Consider the following 12,334-nt stretch of genomic DNA (forward strand, 5'->3'; position numbering starts at 1 on the left):
AGCCAATGCATTTAGTCGTAAACTGCTTTTAATAATTTCAGGTGTTAAGAGAGCTAAAATGTTCAAGGAGGGCACTGTTGATGAAACTTGAGTTCTAATTGAAGGTGTTTGCACCAGTGACATTGTAGGTAACTACTTGGGAATACACACACATTTGAGAGAAGGAAAGAATGAGCACATCACTGAGCACTTCTCAAAGAGGACCAGTTTCAACCTATAATAGATGAATTGCAAAGCTGAGAATGATGAACACCTGCTTCTCTTCTCTCTTATGAAGGTATTAAAAGTGTAAGAGCTCTGTCTTCCTCTGCATCATGTCACTCCCTGGATGAGAAGAAAAATGGGCATACCTGGTGTCTAGCTAAAAATGCATCCCGTGTTAAAAATGGATAAAAGCTTGCCTTTTTTTTTAGCAGTATTGGTAATTTACTTCTTTACCTTGCTCAAGCATTGGCAAAAGATTCCAAGCAGTTGTACTTCATGTTTTCCACAGGTGCATTTTTGCACAGAGATTTTTGCCTGTATTAGGCCTAGGAAACAGATGGGAATCAGGTAGCCTTCTCATGTTATCATAGAATCGTAGAGTTGGAAGAGACCACAAGGGCCATCCAGTCCAACCCCCTGCCATGCAGGAAATCCCAATCAAAGCATACCTGACAGATGGCCATCCAGCCTCTGCTTAAAGACCTCCAAAGGACTACAACTCTTAGCATTCCTCACCACTGGAGATTCTGGCTAGGAGCGTAGTCCAACAACATCTGGTGTAATTCTCAACCCCGGTCTAGTAAAATCATTTCAATCTAGGTGCTAAAAGACTTTGAACATACGGTAGTATCCCATATTTTACTATGCCCCTCCCCAATGCTTGTGGAAATGGTCTCATGCAAGAGCCAGCTTCAGCCTGTCAAGATCAACATTCATGAACAGGCTGATAATCTTGTCTTTCTTGTGTCCCATGTAACTATTATTCCTATCATCATGGGAAATATAACACCATTTAGTGGACAAAATTATTTTGTCAACAGAGAGCAATTCTGCCAAGAAAGTCACACTTTAGCTTGGAGTTGTTCAGCTGCATTAGAGTCAAACTACATTCCACAAATGCAGTAGTACATGGACCAGTTTGTCGGGGGGGGGGGGGGAGTAACTTGCATGTCTCATCAGGGTAACATTTACCTAATATATGCGTTAAATCCATAGATCTGCATCAGCATTCTGTGCTGATTGTGTAGTTGGTAACTATGGAAAGTACATATAAAGGAATCTTGGAACAACTTTGTGCTTTATGGGGGAGCCAGCTTTGGTAAGCATTGAGTGACTATTCCCTTTTTCAAGGCTACACTTACCTTCTGCTTAAGAATTTGCTTTATGGTGCATAGCCTTATTATGCTTAGTTAAATGGCTTTTGAGATCATAGTGGAGGAAATAATGGACCATAAACAAGCATGTATGTCTTTTAATACAAAGAATCAGACATTAGAAGAAGAATAAGTCAAGCTTCTCTGAAAGACATTGGAGAGAGGATTAAAACCAGTAGCTGTTCTATTATTTCGGGCTAGCATAGATATTGCCTATGGGGGAAAAGAAAGAAAGGAAAGAAAGACAGACAGACAAGGACATATTGGATATAAATGAGTGATGAATGACAGGCAAACAAAAATAAATTGGAGTAGGAAAAAAGCACTCTGGGGAAGAATCCCCCCATCAGTTACGATGACACAAAATCATTAATGGAAATCATCTAAAGTAGAACAAGCATTTTCTAAAAAGAGAGTGAGGAATTCAGCTAAATTAAGGTGGCATGTAAATAAAGTTAAGATTGATTCTATGTTCTTTTTCTGAAAAACAATTTAATTGGGAGGAAAAATATGAATGGATAGGATTGAATCTAGAGTTTTGCTCACAGAATAGTTTCCCGTCATGTAAGAGATGTTTGGGAGAAGACAAGGAAGGCATTAAAGTACTTGTCAAGCTTTGATCAGAAAAGGTTATAGTAGCTTTCCTCCAAAACGAGTCCAATGCACCTGCCTGGAGTGCTAACACCTAGAGCTGCAGTTTCTAAAAAAATGGCAGTGGTGTGAATGCTCTTTAAAATATGCCTGTCATCCGACCCCCATTCTGTCTTGGGGTACATCTATACTGTATAAATAATGCAGTTTGCCATGGCTCCATCCTACAGTATCCCAGGATTTGTAGTTTTGTGAAACACAAGCAATTTTTGGCAGAGAAGGTTAAAGACCTTGTCAAACTATAGATCCCAGGAATCCATAGGATGGAGCTGCAGCATCTAAAGTGGTGTTGAATTGCATTATTTCTACAATATAAATCCACTCTTGTTCAGTATCAGTTGCTCATAGTCCCAACATATGCAAATAATTGGTTGAGCACCAAGCCTTCTCTGCCCCAAAGTGCTGGTGCCTCATAAAACTATAGATTGCAGGATTCTGTAGGCTGGAGCCATGGCAGTTAAAGTGGTGTCAACCTGCATTATTAGATGGCACCAATACAGAAACACCCAATTTTGAGTCAGATCTAGCTTACTGACTTTCATACTCTGAACTGGAGCAGGGCAAAGTGGAACTGCAAGCAGAACTTCCGTAAGGAGGTTTCCAGGGAAATGATGAGCAATTGTTTGTCACTTTCTGTCTGTCTTGCCTGTATGCCAGAAATAAGTGGTGCTGTTCTAAAGCAGTCTCACAGATCTTATGGTGAATGTTATTGAAGATCTAATGAGATGAATGGTGTTTGATTGCCCCATCAATCTCTAGGCAACGCCTGTCAACTGAGGCTATCAGAGTTCCATAATGGTCTCCGAAGTCTGATGTGAATATCCAGAGATTAAATGGGAGCCACATTTATTTCAACCTGGAGAAAGGCCACTTGTTCCTCAACAGTCATCTCCTAAATATGATTATGATGTTTATATCTGAGATAATGTTTGTGCTACTTTTACAGAGAAACAAAAGAAGTTCATGTTTCTGTCTAGTGCCCCGGTTTCTTTGTATGTGGCATTTCTTACTTGCACAAAAGACACACAGGAGGGTCTTGAAAAGAAAAATGTACCTAGCAAACTTGGGGACTACCATACAAGGTACCAAATGTAATATTTTTTTTAAAAAAATGAACAGAAGGTAACAAAAGAACATACAGAGAGTAACTGCTAATTATATAATGAACTAAAATTACACAATCCAAAAAAATATCAAGAAATTAACTAACAATTGGCAAGATTTGTTCAGAGGAGGTTTGCCATCGCCTTCCCCTCAGGATAATAATAATATAATAATAATTTGTTTTATTTATATACCGCTCTTCCAAAGATCATAGCGGTGAACAGCAAGTAAGCTAATTTGCCCCCAACAGTCTGGGTACTCATTTTAGCGACCTTGGAAGGATGCAAGCCTGAGTCGAGCTTGGGCCCTTTTGCTGGTCTTGAACTCACAACCTTGTGGTTTTGAGTGAATGGCTGCAGTACAGGCATTTAACCACTACGCCACCAGGGCTCCAGGATGAGAGAGTGTGACTTGCCCAAGGTCCCCCAGTGGGTTTTATGGCTAAGCAGGGAAACATACCCTGGTCTTCAGAGTCTTACTCTAACACTCAAAACTATACCACACTACATCTGGCTATCAAAATAGAAATCAGAATTAAAATGGAGGTTGGTGAAAGAAAAAGGCATCCCTGAATGTAGTTTGGAAGAAACCTTCAGGTGGTCTAGAAGTTTCAAATATTTTTGTTCACATATGTGAGGCTTACCTGACCTGGTTGTTTCATTTTGACATGTGTAGGTTTAAATAGTTTGCCCGTATATGTTGAAGTGCTGTTCTTTTTTGTTATATAGGAACCTATCCCTATTCTTTCCATGTTATTTCTGCCTGTGGTACCAAAGCTTCTGTCATAGAAATCATGCCCAGGATGACATCTGTTTGGTTAACTGGGTATACCTTTGCAAGCAATGTTGCCTGCAAAGTAAAATCCAAAGCCAGCACAGTATCCTTACAGTTTTGACTGTTTTCATGCATTTGTGGAAATAATATTTTATTAATGCTGTATTTTCAGTTGAGGCAGCGACAGAAAGTCCATGAGAGGAGTTGAGGCCTAAAGTTCATAGTGCCAAAAACCAAGAAAGTAAAATTACTGAGCAGTGGAGATTATCACACACAGACGGGATCACTCCCCTGTCCTTATCCTGACTGTGATTGCAATCCTGCGAAAAGCTTTCAGATCACAGCGCTATTGCCCTGTCATTGAAGTAGCATTGCATTAAAGCGAACTCCTGTTAATGCAAAATGCTGGGCAGTGGCGCTTCAATGATGGGACAATGACAGGACAATGACGGGATCTGTGTGACGTCATTTGAAAGTCTTTTGCGGGATCTCAGTCGTGCTTTCTGAATGGAATAATGATGGGATAGGCACGATGTCGTATAAAAATATTCAAGCAATTGTGCTATAAGAACTGGAAAAGGATGGAACAAAGATGTTTTGTCCTCTGTCTGATAATCTCCAAAGATTCATTTGGAGATAATAGAAGGCAGGGGAAAAACACTTGTCTGCATTAGTAACTGATTAAACAGTGCCACTTGTTATTAAAACATGTTCACTTAAGATTGTTCATGGAAGGCAAAATCCTCACATCCCTCACAAAATGCTTCTCTGGGCAACTAAGAAAACAACAGTGCAGTGGGGTGTGGGGGAGAGGGGAAAACCTAAATTTGGCAGTCCTCAGCTTCTGTAGTTCCTAGGGCTGTAGTAAACCTTTAGAGGCCCTAAGCATTTAAAAGATTTAGGTTCCCCCATAGATATCTAATTCAAAATATAAACCACAACAAAATCTAAAATAAAATTTTATTTTTTTGAAACAAGCCAAAACAATAAGATGGAAAAATCATTTAATTCCCAAGATTAGTGGTTAATACCCAAGTTTAGTGTATATCCTTATCCTCTATTATTACTATTTTAGTTTATATATATATGTGTGTGTGTGTGTGTGTAATTATAAAATGTATGTAATTTTTTTTCTTATTCTGGGAACCTTTTTTTGGTGGAACCTGGTTCAGCTGCACCCTTTGCAGTTTTGCACCATATGGTCCATGACAAAACCGGCAATGGAAAATTTCTGTGGTGCCCCCTTCCCTTAATGCTCAGTCTAAGCACATGCATATTTTGCTTAATGTTTAATCTAGCCCTCATGGATTCCCCTTCCCCTGGCCATCTTCCTGTGCCCCATCCCACACTATTTAAATTGGGAATGAGAGCATGGGGCTTTCCAGAAGTTGTGTGACCTCTAGAGTTGTTCCCAGTGGTGAGGAATGATGAGAATTGGAATATATAATATTTGGAACGTCTCATATTCCCTCTTTTTGGTGCATACATTAGATATTTTCTAGACCTTGAAAAGAGGCATTCAGGATGGAGGAGAGCTTGTTGGCAAATGTACATATGTTAATTTATGATCATCCAAGCCCATGCAATCTGATAACTATCAGCATCACTGCTTTAAATTATGGTTTAAATTATGCATTTTCCTAAACTTTTGGCCCATTAAAAATACGACTTGCAATGAGGTAAGCATGCTTAAGAATATTTTTCTTTCATACAATATTGCCATGTTTTATACAACCCTGAATGCTTCTTGCTCCATCCTGAGGATCCATATTCCATTTGCATTAGTATGAGTGGTAACCAATCTTCTCATGTAAGTTACATTGTCCATTTAGGAAAAGAGAACTGGGCTATTGCCAAGCCAGATATCCAGATGGTGTTTTGTTCCTGCTTTCCATGAAGGGTGGAGTCATAAATAACGGCAGTGTAGGAAGATAAAATGAGCCAAATTAAATCCAGTCTTCCCTCATTATACACACACACACACACACACACACACACACACACACACACACTCATGTTCAGAAAACCAAAGAGAATGAGTAGTTTTCAGATTTCAGAACCGCCTCTGGGGGAGAGAGGCAGGAGTGAAATGACTCATACACCTCCATAAGAAGACTCAAAATGAATCTGTTACCATGGGTTTAGTGTCATAAACTAGAAAGATTGGGGTGAATAAGGCAGAGCATAAAAAAGAGTCAAGTGTCTATCACTGTAGTGATCTAGATATAGTTCTGTCTGAAGCAAAAATGAAACGTAATAAAAGATTGGCTCAGGAAATCAAGTATCATCTTTGCAAAGTTTAGGGTAAGAGAAGTGGCAGTGATCTCATGGTGACAAGAATGTGGGCAGCATGGCTGTGAATACCACCATATGTTTCTTGTGGTCACAGAGGCCAACAGGATTGAAGGAAGGTCATGTAAATGTTGCAGATCCACACGCAGGGATGCTTTTGAACACCCAGTTCCAGTTTATTATACCACATGTGCTTTTTCTATGTACTAGAATTCATTATAGCTGATCCTCTTTCAGTGTGCTTCTGTATACATTGAACATTGTCTTAATCTGGATTGGCCTGTCCACTAAGCAAATCTGGGACTTGGACATTTCTCAGTGTTTATACATTTCAGGATGACAAGACATTCTCCTTTTCCAGGACATGTCTTATATTTCAGTCCAGGAGGAATTCCAAAATGTCCTCCATTTTAAGCATGACTAAGAAGCATGAATTTATATTTATATTAGTTTTTTTAGCTTTTATTTTGTAATGTCGTACATTTTTCTTGAATGCCTTACATTTTGTAGTGCTTGTCCTTTGCGGTTAGGATATCTGGTCACCCTCATGTATTATGTTTCTCTGGATCCAGTGCTTTTGGTGTGAGATGTGGGATTTCAAATCCAGAGAGGCAGGAGACCATGTTTGAAAGAAACAGCTGATATATCACAAACTGTTTTGAATGTCTCTTCCCTTCCAAATGTTTCTTGCTGTGCAGCGTAAAGGGCGAAATACTATTTAAGGAATAAAAGCTGAAAGGTAATTTGAGCATGCAGAACTAAACTGTGTGTTACAAAATTGGGGTTGTAACATGTGTGCAGCTGTATTGCCTTGTGAAATGCAAATCTGTGCCTGTTTGCTCAGTTTCACCCTGTTTGATAGGATTTCCTCCCATATAAGTAGGTAAGTAGTAAGTAGATTGCAGCCTTCAGCTACAAAAGCATATTCCCTTAAAATACATTTCAGGGAAGTTTTAATCCCTCTATGTAAACATTTTTCAAATGTATTGTAAGATTTAAAGGCAATAATGTTTGTAATAGCTCCCATTAAAATCACAGTACAGAGTTTCCTAGCAACATTATCTCCTCCCTTTCCCCCCATCTCCTTTTCTTCATGTCTCGGTCATAGATTTTAAGTTCAGAAAGGATGCTTTATTCACACTTGTGAAGAGATATGTATGGATGTTTTTTAAAAATCCAGTTTTCAATAAGTTAACTAGTGACCTCCGAATATGCCTTACATTCTCATCAATTTAAAATTTAAAAAAAAGAACCACGAAGCAGAGTTGCCATGGTGATGAATTCATGTGAATTTTTGTAGATCTGCTTACATTTATAGAAATCAAACCAAATTGCTCTACTAAAATTGGCTTTCCATGACCATTCACACTGGATAAAACACAGATGTCCTTTTTCTGCCTGAAACAAGACGTTAGGTGACATCTTTTGGAGGACCCTTTACAGTTTCTTTCTTATAGTACATTCCCTTGACTGTCTTCAAATGATTTTCATCATTTTAGGGATGCTATGAAACCAAAATATAATAGTAATTGTTACCCAAACTGTAAGGGTCCTAGGCACCCACAATTAATATTCAATAGGAGAATTTTATTAGTTCAATTAAAAGCAGCTGAGAGGGCTTGGGCAAATCAAAGCAGGGATCAAGCCTGTGTACGATGGTTCTGAGAAACAGAACTCCAGAGTGCAAGTTCCAAAATACTATAGTTTTATTTATGAATCAAAGGGAATCACCATACACATAAAGACACTGACACACACATTCAAGAACTAACAAAATGAAAAGTAGTAGCAGACAGCGACTTAGATCCAAAACACACTGCAGAAATAATTCAGTTTGAGACTGTTTTAACTGTCCTGGCTTGATGCTGGAAATCTTGAGAACTGTAGTTTATTTTGGCACCAGAGCTCTCTGACAGAGATGGCTAAATGTCTCACAAAACTACAGTTCCCAGAATTCCCTAGCATTGAGTCAGGGTAGTTAAAGCGGTCTCAAACTGGGTTATTACTGCATTGTGTTTTTGAACCTTAAGTTGTTTCAGAGGGTGATATTGTACCGATTCAATTTGTGGCACTCTGATCGGGGGTGGGGGGGGGGACACTGTGAAATGGAAGTGGCTCAGCAAAAATCCAGAAGGTTATAGTGTGTCCAGCAAGATATAGATAGAGAGTCTGAACTTTTAAACAAGATCAGATTGGTAATGCTGAATCAGGCAGATTTATAGTGCAAAGGATATCCCAAGTTTGGGATTTGATCACGCTAAGCAGGATTGAACTTTGTAAATCACCAGGAGGGGAGAATGGGAAGGGGAGATGGCAATGGTTGGACAATTAATTCAAATGTCCTGGACAAAAGAGTATCACTCCCAGAGGGAGGTATGCTTGGATTTTGTCTCACTTGTGAATACAAAGTATAGCACCCACAATTGCAAGCATCAGTGAAGAGATTATGCAGATTCCTCTCTTGATTGCTTCCCAGCTATGTGCACTTGCACTTGCATACTGAGCCTCCCAGATCACCTTATCTACTCTCAGATTTCCTTATATTCGCAGTTACATTCCTCAGGCAGCCTTTTGATATTAGTTTTATATCAAAAAGGGGGGTGCATGAGGAGGGGGTCTTGAGGTAACAGTATTTAAAGCTAAAGAAAAGCTAAAGATGCATTTTGATGTCTGTTCCTAAAATTATTAGTTTATATTATTTTCGGGGTAGGGGGATGAACAATGGAGATAATAGAAGTGGTTCCTATGAACCAGGTTCAGCCAATAGCCAAGCAAGTGACTTGACAGGAAGAACAATTGATCAAACAGCTTTTCAGAGCTACTGTAAGAAGACAGAGAAGGGAGAATCCATGATGAGGAAACCTACCAAATCCTAAGCCTCTGCTGGGCTCGGGTTGGAAGGGAACAGGAAGGTTGGAGGAAAAATAAAGGCAACACCGCCAAGGTTTGGCATATTTCCCCCACCTCCTGGGGGAAGGAGGTCATAAGAAAGGGGACTTTTGGATTCAGATGATCCACAGCCTGTCCAGATCCCCCTCTCATTTAGCTAATAGCACCATTGGTGCTCCAAGAGCAGTTAAGCTTTCCATGCAAACCCAGAGGAGTTTTGCAGGGGGGACCTTCCTCTCTGTTGGTGGAGCAGAGAGGAAGCCCACACTGCTTAGGATGCCCACCCAGAGACACTAGAGTTCAACTGTCTGTCTGCACAGTGCCCTTCTATAGTATTGCAAGTATGTTCAGAGATTTCATATATTTCATACTGTAAGGTGCATAAAACAATGCAAGGCCAGGAAAACATGCACCATTTTTGCTTCTCCTGGGTCATCTATCTTCCCCATCTGGATGAAAGCCTAAGGCAAAATATCGCCATGCAGGATAAACTGTAGCCAAGCATGATGTTTTTCCTTATTAATTAAGATATTTATGTACAACCTCATATACACTCAGCTCTTCTGTGGGACATTTATTCAAGTCAGGCAGGATTAGGTTGGAGGACATTTTCTTCAGCTGCCCCTTGCCTGTGGAACATTGAGCCCCCACCACCATGAAATGAAGAGACCAGACATGTAAATTAGATGTAAATAATGGGCCTTTGTTAGACCTGAAACCTATTTAAACCCCAGCTGATAACTGTAAACATTTGAGACATCAACTGAGGGTGAAATCCTGATGCGGGTTCATCTGAAGCCAGGTGTCTTTACCTAGACTACCTCTTCAGCCTTCCCATAGGGCGAAAACACCAGACTCTGAGGGCAACCAAATCCTCGGATTGTATCCTCATCCAGTCATAGGAAGGTAGATAGGCACGCTCTCCCAAACTCCCTTGAGTTTGTAAGAGAGGGCAAAACCCCCATATCTTCCCCAAAGGCTGTTTCATAAACAGCTGCCATGGCCCTTGACATGAAAGGCTCCCCTGATCCAGACCTTTCACCTCAATGGGGTACCTAGGTTGGCAACTGTCAGCCAGAGGACATTTTCTTCAGTTGCCCCTTGCCTGAAGAGTTTCTACTGAATAGGTTGTCCAAATTTAACATAGCATTCAAAACCAGTCTCTTCCCGCAGGTTCATCCAGATGATTTTAAATTGTAAATTTTACATGATGAATTTTAAATGTAGATTGCTTTAATATGTATGTGTTGTGTCTGTTTTTTTAAAAATTGATATGTGATGTGTTTTTAACTGATATCAATTTGTCAGTCTGTTGTTTCCTGCCTCGATCCATGGGGAAAGTCAGATAAGAAAGTAATAATGTTGTTGACGTAAAAAAGATTTCAAGACAGAGTAGGGGCAACAAAAGAGTTTAAAATTAATTATTGTAAGGCAATGTGCAATGATTTTAAATGGTGTAAACCAATTTAAAAACTCATATTAAGTATGTTAATTTGTGCCATTGCGCCATATTGTTAGTAATCATGGAGCACATCTGTTAAGTATCAGCTTTAGCTCTCAAGTTCCTGGCATTGTGGAAATCGAGCCAACATGATATAGGCTTAATTCTGGTCTAAAACCAACCGGCTTTTGATCTTTGGATTAAAGTACTTCCATGACTAGAATGAGAAATTATTGTACTACTTTAGAAACAAAAACACTGCATGGAATTAGCATGGTGAAGGAGGAGTGAGAACTGGCTTTATTCCCCAGATCCCTGATTTTCACATTCATTCTCTGCAAAATGAGTGTTTCATTGGCCTGCCTCACAGTTTCATTTTGAAGATGGATGTTGTAAGGATTCTAAAGGACTCTTCAGGCTGAAAGAGCTAGACACATAACCAGTGAATGCTGTAGTTTAATTCTGTTGCTTGCTGTGATGGTGATAAATTTCAGGGTCAAAGCCAAAACATTATGACTAATACAATATACCTGCTCCATGATTATTGACAAACAGGCACTGCCTTAATGTGGCTCAATTGCCTTTTTGCTTGTCAATTTAGGCAGCAAAAAGAAACAGGTCAGGTAGACTAGAATTTTTTTCCTTGTGAGATTTTTTGTTTTCTCAAAGGCAGAACATTTTATAAAATATGAAAATAGCTTTCTCCTATTTGACTCCAGCATCAAGGATTTAGAAAAACACAACATCAGAGTCTCAACATTAGCACATGACACTCTCAAGAATTAGTGAGTTCCAGTGGGACCAACTAATAAAAACTGCCTCTGTCAGGATCTTAGGTCCTGCCATGTTAGTTCGCTATATATTTTGTATATATTTTAGAATACTGGGTGATGGGCTATGCTATACTAGTGGTGATGCTGGGTGAATTGTATATTTTCTCTTTTTTTGAAAATGGTTAAAGAGCAGATATGAGAGAAGGAAAAATATGCTTTGAACTATCAAGGCCAAGTCAATGGGAACACTTGCTATGGAGAGGAAAGAGGGTAGTCTTGGGGAAAGGACTGTTTTAGTTAAAAGACAAATGGAGTGTAACTGAATGCTTCAGTCCTGTCAATATGGTTATGCTGTGAACAACTTTAGTTTCCTGAATAAAGCTTTCTGAAACGACAGAAGACGATTTTCCAAACTGAAGTTAGCCAATACATGACAGTCCCATAGTCTTATAACCTAGGACTAGAGCAGATGGGCAGGAAAAAGTGGTTCGATCCTGCCTTTTTTCAAAATGGGTTGAAACTCTGCTGCCTGCATGGTCCATTGTCAAGACATGCCACTGGGTAATTTTTGTTGTTATTGTCTCCTCACCATACATGTGCACTGTCACACAAACACCTCCCACATCTGCCCAGATGCTATCCCATTGGATGGCCATCCTTTTGTTGTGCCCCACAGTCTCACGTGCTATCCTCCACCTATACAGGGCACCAATGTGCAAGAGATACATTGGCAAAGCACAATCACGGAGGCCCTCCGCTACATGCCTCCTCCACTCCATGCTCCCCTCTTGGACTGTCTGGTTTGTGTATACAGTGCTACCTCGGGTTACGAATTTAATTCGTTCCGCGGCGCCGTTCGTAACCCGATACATTTCGCAACCCGAAAAGGCGCTGGAAAGCCGCTGGAAAGCCGCTGGAAAGCCGCTAGCCGCGCTTCCGATTTGAATTTCGCGCCGAAACGCGCCGAAATGATTTTCGTAACCCGAAAAATCTTTCGTTACCCGGAACAGTTTTTTTAAATCTAACTTTTTCGTACCCCGGAAATTTCGTAA

Source organism: Sceloporus occidentalis, unplaced genomic scaffold (assembly GCF_023333645.1).
Source record: "Sceloporus occidentalis isolate IW3139 unplaced genomic scaffold, rSceOcc1.0.p SCAF_6, whole genome shotgun sequence".
NCBI classification, from domain to species: domain Eukaryota; kingdom Metazoa; phylum Chordata; class Lepidosauria; order Squamata; family Phrynosomatidae; genus Sceloporus; species Sceloporus occidentalis.